Consider the following 17,467-nt stretch of genomic DNA (forward strand, 5'->3'; position numbering starts at 1 on the left):
AGTTGAAGGATCAGCCCTTGGACCAAACCGGGACTAAACCAGGGCTAAACCATGACAAGAACAGGACTAAACCAGGACTAGAACAGGACTATACCAGGACTAGAACAGGACTATACCAGGACTATACCAGGACTAAACCATGACAAGAACAGGACTAAACCAGGACTAGAACAGGACTATACCAGGACTAGAACAGGACTATACCAGGACTATACCAGGACTAAACCATGACAAGAACAGGACTAAACCAGGACTAGAACAGGACTATACCAGGACAAGAACAGGACTAAACCAGGACTAAACCAGGACTATACCAGGACTAGAACAGGACTATACCAGGACTATACCAGGACTAAACCATGACAAGAACAGGACTAGAACAGGACTAGAACAGGACTAAACCATGACAAGAACAGGACTAAACCAGGACTAAACCAGGACTAAACCAGGACTAAACCAGGACTAGAACAGGACTAGAACAGGACTAAACCATGACAAGAACAGGACTAAACCAGGACTAAACCAGGACTAAACCAGGACTATACCAGGACTAGAACAGGGCTAAACCAGGACTAAACCAGGACTAGAACAGGGCCAGACCAGGACTAGAACAGAACTGAACCAGGACTAGAACAGAACTAAACCAGGACTAGAACAGGACTAGAACAGGACTAAACCAGGACTAGAACAGGACTAAACCAGGACTAGAACAGGACTAGAACAGGACTAGAACAGGACTAGAACAGGACTAGAACAGGACTAGAACAGGACTAGAACAGGACCAGAACAGGACTAGAACAGGACTAAACCAGGACTAGAACAGGACTAAACCAGGACTAGAACAGGACTAAACCAGGACTAGAACTGGACTAGAACAGGACTAGAACAGGACTAGAACAGGACTAGAACAGGACTAGAACAGGACTAGAACAGGACTAAACCAGGACTACAACTGGACTAGAACAGGACTAGAACTGGACAAGAACAGGACTAGAACTGGACTAGAACAGGACTAAACCAGGACTAGAACAGGACTAGAGCAGGACTAGAGCAGGACTAGAACAGGACTAGAACGGGACTAGAACTGAAGTAGAACAGGACTAAACCAGGACTAGAACAGGACTAGAACAGGACTAGAACTGGACTAGAACAGGACTAGAACAGGACTAGAACAGGACTAGAACAGGACTAGAACTGGACTAGAACAGGACTAGAACAGGACTAGAACTGGACTAGAACAGGACTAGAACTGGACTAGAACAGGACTAAACCAGGGCTAGAACAGGACTAAACCAGGGCTAGAACAGGACTAAACCAGGGCTAGAACAGGACTAGAACAGGACTAGAACTGGACTAGAACAGGACTAGAACTGGACTAGAACTAGACTAGAACAGGACTAGAACAGGACTAGAACAGGACTAGAACAGGACTAGAACTAGACTAGAACAGGACTAGAACAGGACTAGAACAGGACTAGAACAGGACTAGAACAGGACTAGAACAGGACTAGAACTAGACTAGAACTGGACTAGAACAGGACTAGAACAGGACTAGAACAGGACTAGAACAGGACTAGAACAGGAATAAAACAGGAATAAAACAGGACTAGAACTGGACTTGAACAGGACTAGAACAGGACTAGAACAGGACTAGAACTGGACTAGAACTGGACTAGAACTAGACTAGAACTGGACTAGAACTGGACTAGAACAGGACTAGAACAGGACTAGAACAGGACTAGACCAGGACTAGAACTGGACTAGAACTGGACTAGAACAGGACTAGAACAGGACTAGAACAGGACTAGAACAGGACTAGAACAGGACTAGAACAGGACTAAACCAGGAATAGAACAGGACTAAACCAGGACTAGAACAGGACTGAACTAGGACTAGAACAGGACTAGAACAGGACTAAACCAGGACTAGAACAGGACTAGAACAGGACTAGAACAGGACTAGAACAGGACTAGAACTGGACTAGAACAGGACTAGAACAGGACTAAACCAGGACTAGAACAGGACTAGAACAGGACTAGAACAGGACTAGAACAGGACTAGAACAGGACTAAACCAGGAATAGAACAGGACTAAACCAGGACTAGAACAGGACTGAACTAGGACTAGAACAGGACTAGAACAGGACTAAACCAGGACTAGAACAGGACTAGAACAGGACTAGAACAGGACTAGAACAGGACTAGAACTGGACTAGAACAGGACTAGAACAGGACTAGAACTGGACTAGAACAGGACTAGAACAGGACTAGAACAGGACTAGAACAGGACTAAACCAGGGCTAGAACAGGACTAGAACAGGACTAGAACAGGACTAGAACTGGACTAGAACAGGACTAGAACAGGACTAGAACATGACTAGAACAGGACTAGAACAGGACTAGAACAGGGCCAAACCGGGACAAGTGTGAAACACCCACAGACGTGACTCTGAGGACTGAAGGACAGACACATTTTCATTTATCATTTCATTGTCAAAAATCATTGCCTCTTGTTGGCACAGTCGCTCCATATTTTATTCATGTTTTATTTACGTTATTTCAGCATTCTCAGTGCTGAAGCGGGAAGCGCGGAGCCTGGGCAGAATACTAAAGCTCAGCTCTATAAAACATTCAACATCAGCGGTTGAGCTCGACCTTGAGAATTTTGTGCAAGACTTTTATCAACTAAAATATGCGTAAGAGGATTATTAACTCCAATATGTCGAATATTCTTCCCCTGGTTTGATGTCGTGTCCACGTTCTTTTTGTGTGAGTTTCAGTGTCCCGCTTTCAGTACTTGTACTTCACTTGTGTATTTTATAGTCTTACACTTCTCACTAAGTCTACAAGTGGAAAAGTTAATGATATTAAATGATTTTGAGCCGTTTCTTGTTCCGCTGCTTCAGATGTGATTTAGTTTTTCTCGTTTTTGTGATAATGCCTTGAAAAATATAAGTTTTTCTTATTTATTTTTTTACAATTGCACTGCAGAATGTAAAACTATGACATATCTGTTACTTTTTAGTTGCTAATTATCTCACGGTGTGTTTCATCGTGACATTTTATTATTCCAAGAAGTTTTTTTCCTTACAATATAATTCAAAAGGGTTTATTATTCCACTTAAAATGGTCGACAGTGTTATTTTTTACGGCAATATTTTCTTTAGCAGCAAATCACACAAATATTTATTTTATTGTGACCTGCCTGGATGTTATATCGGATTATTTGGCTAAAGTAACTCGTCGTTTTCCCAAATACTTACCAGAGTAACCACTTCTACTTGAGCAGTATTATTTTGAAGTAACAGTAACAGCTCTTACGTACACATTTTGACTTCTCGTGTAATTCTGGAAACACCTTGAACCTAAAACGCTGTGATAGGTCACGAGAGTATTTTTCTCCTTAAAGCGCCCCTTACAGGTCGGACGACTCATTGAACTAAAATGTAGTTAAGATTAATATTCAGAATTTTGCTAAAAAATGTTAAAATGTTATCGCAGAATAGCTCATTTTTTAGGCTTATAATTTAACTTCCTGGTTGTAATTGATGACATCGCACGAGGATACTTACGGTTTTATCACACCAAACTAAATAATAATTAGATAAACGTGACAACATGTCATACGCACTTCAAACCAGCATCGTTTATTTAAAAAAGCATAACTGAGACAATAAAAAATACTGCTTCTACTGTATCTACTGTAATTTTCAGGCATTAGCGCGCTCCTGAATAAGAATAAAAAAAGGTGTACATATACGGGCCGCGCCTGTCAATCATCTGCAGGTGCTTGAGATATTTACACTGAAATATGGTCCATTTTAGTGATCCAGGGTTGTCTTTTGATCCACGGGCCAAGACTCTTTTAATTGCGGCACATGCGTCTAGAGTCACTTCCTCATTAGACTCATTTCTCTGTGAATATGAGTCTGATTGTAATAAAACCGTTAGCCAGTAAAAATCTAAAATTTGGCGCGCCGTTGTGTGGGCCGCAGGGTTCAAGCGCGGGGGAAAAGTAGCGGCTTAAAGTCCCAAAAATACGGTAGTTTCATGATAAATGGTCACATTTATATAGCGCTTTTCTACCGTCAAGGTACTCAAAGCGCTTTACATCAAGGAACCAGTCACCCATTCACACACATTCACACCCCAGATATACGCAGACACTGGGGGGCAAGTTGGGTTAAGTGTCTTGCCCAAGGACACAACGGCAGTATTCACATGAGGCAGCTGCGATCGCACCGCCAACCTGCGGGCCAGTGGATCTGACCGCTCTGACTGAGCGGGGAGTCGAACCGCCGACCTTTGGATCAGAAGACGAGCACTCTACCACTGAGCTACTGCCGCCCGATGATCTACTTCTTTATTACCTTGAGTTACTACTGTTAAGTTTCAGTCCAAGTCTTGACTCGTTTCCCTCAGACTCCCTCGCTGCTCGTCTCGTTCGTTGCGTTAATTAGCCCTTGTAGCGTTGGAGAGCGTAATATCGCGTGCCCGTAATTAATCACGCCTTGTGTAGTAATTATTCCGGGCTTGGATGCGGCGCCTGGTCGGAGGGCGGAGGGGTGCGAGGCGTTATGCTTGAGGTAAACATCCCATTAACCCAAACGAGATGGACGCGCGCTCTCTCCACTCGCTCTCAGGCTTTTATTCAAGTCCAAAGAAATTAACTTCACAAAGTGGAAACTGCCCTGGAAAAGATCTACGGCTTGATTAGGTTTACACCGGAAAGGAGCAAATTAAACTTCAGAAAAGTGTTTTTTTCTCATTTACGATACATTTCAGGGACGAAATTGTCAGAAAATGATGATCCGTCGCTACTTAAACGAGAATCGATACTTAAACTAGTCGTAAACAGGATGAAGTTGTTCCTTTTCTGAACAGTTTTAGAACGGTCTTGGTCCATATTAGAATAAATGTATCACACACATCATAATGTTAAAGAAAGTACTAATGTTTTGTGTTAAAATTACTTTCTATTGCCTAAAAAAACAACAAAATCAAGTCTGGATTTTTATTTTAAATTTGAATGTCTGTCTGAAGTAAGTTGTGTCGTGTTCATTGAGAGAGACACTTAAACCTGCAGAAAAGGCAATTGTTCTCCTCCTTCACCTCCTTCTCCTCTTTCTTCTCCTCCTTCTCTTTCTTCTCCTTCTTCTCTTCTCCTCCTCCTCCTTCTTCTTCTCCTCCTCCTCCTTCTCCTCCTTTTTCTTCTTCTCTTTCTTCTCCTTCTTCTCCTCCTTCTCCTCCTTTTTCTTCTTCTCTTTCTTCTCTTTCTTCTTCTTCTCCTCCTTCTTCTCCCTCTCCTCCTTCTTCTCCTTCTTCTCCTCCTCCTTCTCCTCCTCCTCCTCCTCCTCCTCCTCCACCTCCTCCTCCTCCTCCTCCTTCTTAATGGCGGTTGGTATCCAAGTGTTACATCACCGCCTCCTTCTGTAGCCTTCTTCTTCGCTCCGCCTCAAACATCTGAATTGCTGTGTTCTGAAATATCCAGACGAACTGAACATTTGACCACGAGCGGGTCATTTTGTTTCACTCCCGACACAAGACAAACAGAACATCGGGCGGTCGTTCACCCTCCGCTACAACACGCCACGGCCATTTAATTTAGGCATAAAAGACACATAATACATACCATGGGTCCTGCCAAGACAAAGCAGAGCGACCGTCACCGGCGTTTGCGCGGCTGCCTCTCTGCGCCGCGTAATGACAGAGTCCGCCGTTTAATTTTAGTTCAGCCGCTCGCTCGCCCGCCGCTAACATGTCGAGTGCAGAAGAAGAAGAAGAAGAAGAAGAAGAAGAAGCACAGGGCCCAGATGTGGTTAGGCGAAGTCCGGACGCACACAATCTGCTGCACACGGCGAGGAGCCCAGTCCGAGCGACCGCGAAAACAACCCGACGCTGGTCCACGGACTCTCGCCGGCTTTTGTTGGGTCAAGGCCGCGGTCAAAGGAATGTGATTTTGTCTGCGGCGATCGTGAGCGAGGAAATGTCGAGATGATTCGGTTCATCTTTCGTTCAGGTCACGACACGAGAGTAAGAGCTAAACATTAAGACTTGTGAGAATCGAAGGCAGCAACGATGAGTCATTTCAGTTCAGTATTTCCTCCAAGAAAGACCCTTTTATCAGCAATTTTGGTGAAATATCGAATAGCGATTAAATTTAAGCTTAATATTTACATTTTAACCATTGGATTCTATTAAAAGTGCACATTTTAAACACTAAGAGCATGAACATTTGAGAGAAAAATTAAATATATATCTACCCTTTTTCACAGTTTTGGCCGGGGTGCGACTTATACTTATATTTATACTTATATACTTATACTCTGGAGCGACTTATATGTGATATTATTTGTTATTTTCACACTTGCTACTGCATTTCATACTCCAGTGCAATTTATATATGTTTTTTTCTTCTCTATTATGCATTTTTTGGCTGGTGCGATTTATACTCCAGTGCGAGTTATACTCCGAAAAATACGGTAAACCAAAACAAAAATCACAGGTTTTTAAGAACACGTTTGTTGCTACTTTTATACATAAGAAGATATTGTGTTGCTTGCGAAGAACTGAAATAATTGCAGTCTTTACGATTTGCTAATTACGACCGTTCAAATCGAGACTTTGATTCGATGCGGACGAACCAACTCGCCGTCTTATTTGTTCTTTTCGTTTTGGCGCGAGTCGGCTGTTGCAGATTGGAAGTATTGACACTGAAACCTCCCCGACGGCGAGACCCGGGGAGGAAATTGCTTTCAGTCAAATCCAATATCACCATTTCCGACGCGGGACCATTTCCCTCGGGACGAAATCTCAAAAACCCTTCACAAAAAATCACCGCGGACCACACCGGTCGCAATTACCAAAGGAATCGCCACCTCGTATTTTCGCGCCACCTCTCGGCTCACGAGGTCTTTCGACGTCTCGGGAAAATCTCATTTCGCTCGGCAATCGCCTCTCCTTTGACAACTTTTCGCCCGTTCCCTGCCATAATCCCAAATAATTTCCGATTTAATAACGCCGCGGACTGACACGCGGGCCAGATTTCATTTGGAACATTTGAACCGCAAACTCGAGACTTGTGCAAATAGAATAAAAAATATCCAATTCGTGGCAAAACTATTGAAATCTGAAGGTAAAAGTTGGATACGATTGAATTTGCGGCCGTCAATCCTCATTGTTTTTAATCAGAGTCTGGGAAAAAGCCTGTGCGTGAAGTAAACAACATTTGCTCTGGACAGATGGGAGGTACGTTTTAATTTAATTTCTGTAAATGACTCAGTGTCGGGCCTGTGCAGAAGCAGCAGGTGCAGACGGCGGTTTAAACGGGCACAGCTTTTATTTCCGCGTGCGAGGTTGTTGTTGTTGTTTTTTGATTTGGTTGTTTTTGTTTGGAACATTTCTTCGTCCATTTTGTCTTCCTCCTGTTCCCCGCCAGTTCTGACACGTCTGAAGCGTCTCAATCTGGACGAGAGCTGTCAAAAGTATCAGAAATTGGACACTAATCTGTGCTAAAACTGACATAGGAACTGGATACTTGTTTGACTTGTTTGAGAGCGTATGGAGACTCAAAAAATCACATTAAACAGACAAAATGTGACCTTTCCTGAACAGTTTTAGGTGGATTTAGTCAGAACTAGTACTAGACAACATGGAAACGTATTATTTTGTGTTAAAAATGTAATGTCAGACAGTTTTTTAATCATCATTGTGTGTCAAAATCTGTATCAAGAACGAGTCTTTTCGTTAGTATCGAAATTGAGTTTGAAATATTAGTATTGGGCTGCTGCATTGATATCGCAATGTATTTTTGTATATTTGACATTGACTTGTAGTGCTACAGTTTTGTTGCTTCTTCAGAGAAAGGAAACATTTGACACGGTTTTGAGGGTCAGAATGAGTTTATTTCATATTTAGTTTGTGCAAGTAGTGGTTATACAAAGGTTTACAGTCGTTAAACTGTATTTGGCTCTTAAAAAAGAGTGATATATCTTAGAATATTGTGTGTATTGTGAGCCGTGTACTGTGTATCATGTCAAACAGAGGAAGGATTTTGAGTTTCCCAGCTGCAAATGACATATTATCCTGTCTCATTCTGTTTAAACCGGGCAAAGCTGTAGTTTAGACCTCGACAAACATGTTCTGAAATGCATTCTTGTAATAGTTTTCTTCTCTAAATGCTCCTGGACGTGTTCAAAATGTGGACAGTGAATGTAATGCTCAAGTTTTTATATTTCTCAATATCTCGTGATATTCCTGCGTCTTTCATTTATGGTTGTTTATTATGGGCTGCTTGGGGGCTTTGATCAAAGTTTAATTATTGCAATTAGAGCATTTTAAAAGCTGCAATTATGTGAGAGATAATGTCGTCTGCAAAAAACTTTGGTAAAGCTATTATAAAACCTGTTAGACAAGTGCAGCTCTCTAGAGACAATTACATGACTTAAAGGCATTTGTTTCATTGTGGGAGTTTAGCAGTTCAGTTTTCTCTCAGGTTTTAAAGGTGAATGTGTTTATTCACAGCTCTGTTCACTCCAGAAGTTCTGTCTGAGCAGTAATAATTTGCATACCTGTTAAAGCAATAAAAGCATAAAGTCAACGCAAGATAAAGTGGGACATTCCAGGCAAAGTTAAGTTTATTTTCCAGTTCAATTCAATTCAATTTATTTTTCTAATGCCCAAAATCCCATTAACAGTTTTGTGGGCACGTCAGAATTGTTGATTTAACCAACAGATAGAAAATCAAACAATAAAACAATCAAAAGCTGATTAAAAGTGTTGTCCCAGATCATCCCGTCTCCTCAGACAGTGGATGATCTGTCCCTCCTTCTGTGAAGAATCACTACTAAAACAAACCTTTGGGAAGAAGTAGAAAGCTCGGATCTCCTGCTCTCATGGACGGACACGCTGCAGATGGACTGTGGAGCCAGAAGCACTCAGGAGGAGAGAGGGGCATTCATCTAGCAAGACAGTTCATCCAGGCAGAAGAGGAGCGGGTCATCCAGTGTAGAGAGAGTTCATCCAGGCGGGGAGCAGTTCATTTACTGTAGAGAGTTCATCCAGACCAGGAGCAGTTCATTTAGTCTAGAGAGTTCATCCAGATTCAGAGCAGTTCATTAAATGTAGAGTGAGTTCATCCAGACTAGGAGCAGTTCATTTATTGTAAAGAGAGTTCGTCCAGACTAGAAGCAGTTCATTTAGTGTAGAGAGAGTTCATCCAGACTAGGAGCAGTTCATTTATTGTAAAGAGAGTTCGTCCAGACTAGGAGCAGTTCATTTAGTGTAGAGAGTTCATCCAGACTAGAAGCAGTTCATTTAGTGTAGAGAGAGTTCATCCAGACTAGAAGCAGTTCATTTAGTGTAGAGAGAGTTCATCCAGACTAGAAGCAGTTCATTTAGTGTATAGAGAGTTCATCCAGACCAGGCGCAGTTCATTTAGTCTAGAGTTCATCCAGACTAGGAGCAGTTCATTTAGTGTAGAGAGTTCATCCAGACTAGAAGCAGTTCATTTAGTGTAGAGAGAGTTCATCCAGACTAGAAGCAGTTCATTTAGTGTAGAGAGAGTTCATCCAGACTAGAAGCAGTTCATTTAGTGTAGAGAGAGTTCATCCAGACTAGGCGCAGTTCATTTAGTCTAGAGTTCATCCAGACTAGGAGCAGTTCATTTAGTGTAGAGAGTTCATCCAGACTAGAAGCAGTTCATTTAGTGTAGAGAGAGTTCATCCAGACTAGAAGCAGTTCATTTAGTGTAGAGAGAGTTCATCCAGACTAGAAGCAGTTCATTTAGTGTAGAGAGAGTTCATCCAGACTAGGCGCAGTTCATTTAGTCTAGAGTTCATCCAGACTAGGAGCAGTTCATTTAGTGTAGAGAGTTCATCCAGACTAGAAGCAGTTCATTTAGTGTAGAGAGAGTTCATCCAGACTAGAAGCAGTTCATTTAGTGTAGAGAGAGTTCATCCAGACTAGAAGCAGTTCATTTAGTGTAGAGAGAGTTCATCCAGACTAGGCGCAGTTAATTTAGTCTAGAGTTCATCCAGACTAGGAGCAGTTAATTTAGTCTAGAGAGTTCATCCAGACTAGGAGCAGTTAATTTAGTGTAGAGAGTTCATCCAGACTAGGAGCAGTTCATTTAGTGTAGAGAATTCATCCAGATGAGGAGCAGTTCATCCAGCGTAGAGAGTTCATGCAGACAAGGAACCGTTTACTTACTGTAGAGTTCATCCAGACGAGGAGCAGTTCATCCAGTGTGAAGTTCACAGTGGGGTGATATGTTGTTTTAGTTGGAGTGACAACCTTAGCAATAACATCTATACTAGACACAATGGCAGCAGAGCCTTGACCAGAAAAGTCCCACAATGCACCTTTAATGACCATAACAATAAATGAAACCTAAGCTGATCTGACCGTCTCTTTTAACCCAAAGACCTTTAATGTTAATTTAGACATCGCCTTCAAGTTCGGGGCCGGACACAAATCGAACTGTGAATTATCGATTTGCGGCTCCATCTCCTTCACGCTCCGTCAGCGTCCTTCAGCGTCGCCTTTTATTCAACCTGAGCGGATCCTCACCTTGACCGCTCGCTGACCGCTCCGCTGCGGCTCCAGCGTGTCACAATGTTTCCGCCGGAGAAAAGTGCAGTTGAATAAACCCTTTGAACTGACAAACCGGAGGGGACAGCGAACGTGAGCACAACAAACAGTCAAACAAACGGTTATGGAGATGAATTAATCAAGTTTTAATCGAATCGAGATCTAATCGTTTCAGAATGGTCAGCTTGTGGGAAGAGTACAGACTTTGATGCACCTTCTGTCTCGTTTAAGTTCATGAAAATAACATTTAAAGCCATTTTTATGTGTTTTTAATGCGAGACACAACCTTTAATCGTTTTGTTTTCGGTCAGTTTGCGCTATCGACATTTTAGCTTTTACCTCAACAACAAAACTGTCCAATCTGCACCTAAAGATGTTTAATTATTATCAAGATTGTTTGCTCTAAATGCATTTTTCCTCCGACATGGACATAAAGATCAGCAGCTCCTACACAGCATAATCTTGTACTTAAAGTTTTTTTTTGACAAATCGAACAGAAGGATTTGTTGATATCTAATTCCAAACCTGATTTATTTAAGTTTTAGACAAAGAAAACACATTTTCAGTCATATCTTACTCGAATACTAAGATATTTATAAAATCTCCACACATATATTTTTTTCTATCTAATGTGTCAACAAATTTGATGAATTTAAACTTGGCTCTGTTCATTTTTCATATTTATTGGTCCAAAATATGCAAAATTTTTGCCATTTTTACACACAAAATCCCTTATTTTCATATGTAAACAAGCCATGATGAAAAACGTGTAATACATTTTTTTCTCACATTTATGCAGGTAAACTACTCACAAAGTTTCAAATTAATACTTCAAAATTTTATATTTTTTCCTATTCACCTGCAGTGTCTCACATTGATAAGTAATCAAAAATGATGATCAATAAAGGAGGAAAGAATCAGCAATTATAATTACTAAAATACAAGACTCATTAAACTATTGCAGCTTTTACCATTTGCAACCATAAAAACAGGCATTTTAATATGTCGTGATTAATTATCGTGACTAATATTACATCAAAAGTGGGTTACATCATGAGAATAAGAACGATAAAAAATATACTACTGTAAATGATGCAACACAGTCATAATATTAATACTTTTTATTCTGGTGGTTGTGGTTTGTGCTCAAGGCGAGTGATCAAAGAAGTCGCTTGTGTCTCTTTCGTACAAACTCCACGTGTTGTTTCTCCACCGAGCCATAAATCCATACGTTTGTTGTGCAGTAAAAACAACTTTACAGCGCGCCGTGTTTTCTGTTACGTTTTGTAGCCGCTATAAACCCTTCAAACGGCTCGGTCTGCACGATGTTCACAATGGCGTAATGAGAGGCAAAATGAAGTCGACCGCGACGCATTTTCAATCATGAAATGCCATAATCATCATAATGTGAATGATAATTAGTCTTTATCACAACATTTCCAGTGTAGAAATGTCACTCAGTTTGCTTCTTTTGTTAAAGGATTGCAAAAAATACAGTTTTATAGCTTCACAGAAAGTGTAATTTGTGTTAAATGATGTGATATGTCAGTAGATAAAAACACTCCTGTAAGCGTAAGTGTGTGTGATGATCTCAAAACACAAAAGTAAATGATGTCACTCACATGTTTTTCCACCTGTATTTTTCATACTTTGTGATATTCAGAGGTTAATCCCAGTTACACTTTGGTAATCACGTCATGTTCACTTCACTTTTGCCTCTATAATCTGGAATTTAGAATGTTTTTGTTGGTTTAAAGAGATCAATTCATTTGGTGTTTTAGTGCTGCATCTCATCCTTCATACTGTGTCCTTTTATCTAACGTAGAGCTGGTCTAGTCCTGTTCCAGTCCTGGTCCAGGTCTACTCCTGGTCTAGCCCTGGTCTAGCCCTGCTCTAGTCCTGGTCTAGTCCTGCTCTAGTCCTGGTCTAGTCCTGGTCTAGTCCTGGTCTAGCCCTGGTCTAGTCCTGCTCTAGTCCTGGTCTAGTCCTGGTCTAGCCCTGTTCTAGCCCTGGTCTAGCCCTGCTCTAGTCCTGCTCTAGTCCTGGTCTAGTCCTGGTCTAGCCCTGCTCTAGTCCTGGTCTAGTCCTGGTCTAGCCCTGGTCTAGTCCTGCTCTAGTCCTGGTCTAGTCCTGGTCTAGCCCTGTTCTAGCCCTGGTCTAGCCCTGCTCTAGTCCTGCTCTAGTCCTGGTCTAGCCCTGCTCTAGTCCTGCTCTAGTCCTGGTCTAGTCCTGGTCTAGCCCTGGTCTAGTCCTGCTCTAGTCCTGGTCTAGTCCTGGTCTAGCCCTGTTCTAGCCCTGGTCTAGCCCTGCTCTAGTCCTGGTCTAGTCCTGCTCTAGTCCTGGTCTAGTCCTGGTCTAGCCCTGTTCTAGCCCTGGTCTAGTCCTGGTCTAGTCCTGGTCTAGTCCTGCTCTAGCCCTGGTCTAGTCCTGCTCTAGTCCTGGTCTAGTCCTGCTCTAGTCCTGGTCTAGCCCTGGTCTAGTCCTGGTCTAGCCCTGGTCTAGTCCTGGTCTAGCCCTTGTCTAGTCCTGGTCTAGCCCTGGTCTAGCCCTGGTCTAGCCCTGGTCTAGTCCTGGTCTAGCCCTTGTCTAGTCCTGGTCTAGCCCTGGTCTAGCCCTGGTCTAGCCCTGGTCTAGCCCTGGTCTAGCCCTGCTCTAGTCCTGCTCTAGTCCTGCTCTAGTCCTGCTCTAGTCCTGCTCTAGTCCTGCTCTAGTCCTGGTCTAACCCTGGTTTACTTCTGGTCTACAGTCGAAGTTTAGTTCTGGTGCTTTGGTCTGTTACGCCCGGTTTAGTCCCAGTTTAGTCCAAATTTAGTCCCAGTTTAGTCCCAATTTAGTTCCAATTTAGTCCCAGTTTAGTCTTAGTTTAGTCTCAGTTTAGTCCCAGTATAGTCCCAGTATAGTCCCAATTTAGTCCCAGTTTAGTCTTAGTTTAGTCTCAGTTTAGTCCCAGTATAGTCCCAGTATAGTCCCAATTTAGTCCCAATTTAGTCCCAATTTAGTCCCAGTTTAGTCCCAGTATAGTCCCAGTATAGTCCCAGTATAGTCCCAGTATAGTCCCAGTATAGTCCCAGTATAGTCCCAATTTAGTCTCAATTTAGTCTCAATTTAGTCTCAATTTAGTCTCAATTTAGTCCCAATTTAGTCTCAATTTAGTCCCAATTTAGTCCCAATTTAGTCCCAATTTAGTCCCAATTTAGTCCCAATTTAGTCCCAATTTAGTCTCAATTTAGTCTCAATTTAGTCCCAGCACAGTCCCAGTATAGTCTCAGTTTAGTCTCAGTTTAGTCTCAGTTTAGTCTCAGTTTAGTCTCAGTTTAGTCTCAGTTTAGACCCAGTTTAGACCCAGTTTAGACCCAGTTTAGACCCAGTTTAGTCACAGTTTAGTCACAGTTTAGTCTCAATTTAGTCCCAGCATAGTCCCAGCATAGTCCCAGTATAGTCTCAGTTTAGTCTCAGTTTAGTCTCAGTTTAGTCTCAGTTTAGTCTCAGTTTAGTCTCAGTTTAGTCCCAGTATAGACCCAGTTTAGACCCAGTTTAGACCCAGTTTAGACCCAGTTTAGTCACAGTTTAGTCACAGTTTAGTCACAGTTTAGTCACAGTTTAGTCACAGTTTCGATGTGCGTGAGCGTTAATGCAGCCTCTTCTTTGCTGTTCTTACTGTTTCTGGTTTTCTTTATGTTTATGTATAATTAGTGTATGTTTTTCATATTTACGCCGCGCGTCTTTCCTCAGAAGTATGTTACACTAATGTGCACGTGCTTCTTGAACATGCGTGTGAAGCTCCAAACCGTGTCGTTGATGCTCAGATCTGCTTCGTTCGTGTGAGAGGTTGAAGTGAGGAAGAGCGAGTTCTGAAGTCATTTTGTCCTCCACTTTGAATCCATATCCATATTTTCAAATGTTGCAATTGAAGAACATGAATTAAACTGTAAAAATTAAGCACAACACGGCTGAATAAAAGCGATCATGAATAAAGAGTGCTTTATTCATGATCGCTTTTATTCAGCCGTATTGCAAAGTCGCTAGCGTTAGCGTAAAATCTGATGCAAAAAGCAAAATAATCCAGTTTCTTTTCTTCACTAACTTAAATAAACCTTGTGTGATTAATATTAGTCCATAAATACCGTATTTTCCGGACTATAAGTCACACCAGCCCAAAAATGCATAATAGAGAAGAAAAAAACATATATAAGTTGCACTGGAGTATGAAATGCAGTTGCAAGTGTGAAAATAACAAATAATATCACATATAAGTCGCTCCGGAGTATAAGTATATAAGTATAAAAGTATAAGTCGCACCAAAGTCGGCCAAAACTATGAAAAAAGGTGCCACTTATAGTCTGGAAAGTACGGTACTGCAGTGTCACGCAGGTTTGCCCAGTCTTTATGAGATATATCCACTGTTTTTGAGTTTCAGCAAACTTCATTCACTTATTCACGAGACTAGAAAACACAGTCACAATTGTATGAGCGCCATCTGGCTACGCAATTGTGTAATAACAAGTAGAAAACGAGGCAAAATGACCTGGCAGAATGTCTTAGTGGCGGTTTATCGGTTAACCATGAACATCCTCACAGTCGATGTCTTGAGAAATAATAGTCGGGCACCATATCCCGTCCTACCGCTCGGTGTGAAGCACTGTCCGGTTCTAAGGACGCAGGTGAAACCAGCTCGTAGAGATGATGGAGCGGTGGCCGAGGACGAAGCGACGTCCTGGGAATTGAACGACGACGTCCGGAATGACAAAGCGCTGATTCGCGGAGCGTCTAAAACGGCTCGGACGACCCGCCCTTGAACCCGCCGCTCCCCCTCCGGGCTCCTCTCGTCGCTGCAGGGCTCTGTGTCTTTTCTCAGCCCGCCGCCGCGCAAGGTGATCCATCAATGAACCCTGACAGCGGCTTTCTCTCTCCACTTTGAAACGCCGTCGCCTCCGTGCGGCTTTCAGGCCGGCGTCGCTCGCTGGATCGCAGGTCTGGACTCGCCTGGGTTCAACCAGCTCACGATCATTGTTTTTGCGCTTCTGGTTAATGAAAACAGTTTGTAAAAAGCTTTTATGAGCGTTTATCTAATATGTATTTATTGTCAAGCTAAATGTGACCTTTAATTTTATAGCATTTAACACAAACATGTGAACGGGGCGGTCCACTCGCTCCACTGTTGGATTCTTCTTGTTCCTTTTACTTCTTGATGTCGTCTTTAAAGTTGCAGAGGAACATTTGCTGAGGAGGGAGCGAGAGCCCCAACAGAATGGACGCCTCTTTGAAAGCATGAGCGGCTCTGAGCAGCTCTGAGCGGCTCTGAGCGGCTCTGAGCGGCTCTGAGCAGCTCTGAGGGACAGCATGTATTATTATTATGGGATGGAGAGGCCTCTGATGTTGGCCTAACCTTGTGCCATATTCAGTACAGATGAACACTGAGCGACTCTCAGCTGTCGCACGTCACAGACACAATGGACCTGGTGCTTCCTGTGACGCCGTGAAGTTCTGCAGAAGTCATAAAGCAGTTATTTGTTAAACATTGTCAGAGAAGTTCCTCTTTAGCTGTTGAACCGTCCACATTCAGAGCAAAGATGTGGATCCCACAAGGTTGTGTTTTAGACCCAGTACTGTTCATCGATATAATTATATCTCCCGACATTTTTTCTTTTCATATATGACGGTATGAATTATAATAATGTGAGACAGCTGTCAATTATTCACTGAACATTGCAGTAATTGTAAATGTTTGCTTGCTAAACTTTTCGGCGATATCATCTCCTCGTTTCACATTTGAGTCGCGTCCAAAAGCTGTAGCCGTCAAAGTCAACTGTGGCAGACGTATTAGTGCTTGTAATTGTGCTCTGACAGTTGGAAGCGGAAACGTATTGTTGCCAGAGAAGGATTCCCATGGTGCCAAAAAAGAGTTTTGCAAATCGTGTTGATTTACTACTTTGATTTAATCGTACAGATCTTCCAATGATGTGTGAGTTTATACTGTCATTGTGTGTCCCTGGAGGGCTTCCATAGCTGACACATAAAAGGATGACATGTTATTCTTCCCGCCCACTTTGATTACTTCTGACTGCTACTGAGCTTCTGTTGTGATCTATTTATTAATGTAATCTCAACTCCTTCCAGTTCCAAGCTGCAGGAGCAGCATAGGAAAAAGCTCACTTCCCCTTGTCAGTCCTCAGACTAGAGACAGACACGTATTACTTTATACACTAAAAGCATCTGATGTGTGAAGCTCCTCCCCCTAAAGAAGGCCATGCAGCCCTGGCACAGAGTTCAGTGATAAACACTATTCAACCAATCAGATATTCACAGATGCTTTCATGTTTAGGACATCGCCATAATTCAACAGAGGCATAAACGTGGCCAATACCAGACGTTTTCAAGCAAGTTTTATCTTACGTTTTTAAACCACACTTTTGAAGTGACCTATAAAAGAGAGCTCCTGGCCCAGTATAAAGCTACGGTACTTACAGTTGCAAACACAACAGGATTACCCTGAGAAGTCATGACCTGAAGGATATCGGCCTGCACGACACGCCCATGTGAGGAGCTCATGGCATTTGTTGTGTTTGAATTCAATACTAGTTTTAGGGACTGACTTTCTGCTGTAAAGTAGGTTTAAGCAGAAATTGGACAAAATCTCAAGCCTCAAGATCTTGCAAGTTGAAAATGCCACTATATTTCTCACCAAAATAATAAATGTGATCGTTTACTGTGATCCATATTACGAGTCAGATCTGTGACATCGCTGACTGTAAGAATGAATATAATGTTCTCATCAAGGTGCAATGACCGTACACTAAACAATATGATAAACTCAAGACAAAGAGACGAGTCAACGTAGCATATTTTGTCTTTACTGTCTCTTTCACCATGACATGGAG

The 17,467-nt window shown here is 42.2% G+C and overlaps 1 long non-coding RNA gene across 3 annotated transcripts; it reads left to right on the forward strand.

Annotated features, from left to right (window-relative positions):
• Positions 1–12,441: 12,441 nt before the first annotated feature.
• On the forward strand, positions 12,442–13,332 carry LOC140361483 (uncharacterized). 3 transcript variants are annotated; one of them, XR_011927022.1, is made up of 4 exons: positions 12,442–12,551; positions 12,630–12,837; positions 12,938–13,178; positions 13,290–13,332. It is a non-coding gene; the product is annotated as an uncharacterized lncRNA (long non-coding RNA). The 3 variants fall into 3 exon arrangements; XR_011927021.1 differs by having other exon boundaries at positions 12,537–12,551; positions 12,630–12,672; positions 12,883–13,178; XR_011927020.1 differs by having other exon boundaries at positions 12,464–12,672; positions 12,883–13,178.
• Positions 13,333–17,467: the final 4,135 nt, after the last annotated feature.

The sequence above is a fragment of the Eucyclogobius newberryi genome, unplaced genomic scaffold (genome assembly GCF_026437365.1).
Source record: "Eucyclogobius newberryi isolate DKJ021-1_F unplaced genomic scaffold, fEucNew1.0.hap1 SCAF_16, whole genome shotgun sequence".
Lineage (NCBI taxonomy): Eukaryota > Metazoa > Chordata > Actinopteri > Gobiiformes > Gobiidae > Eucyclogobius > Eucyclogobius newberryi.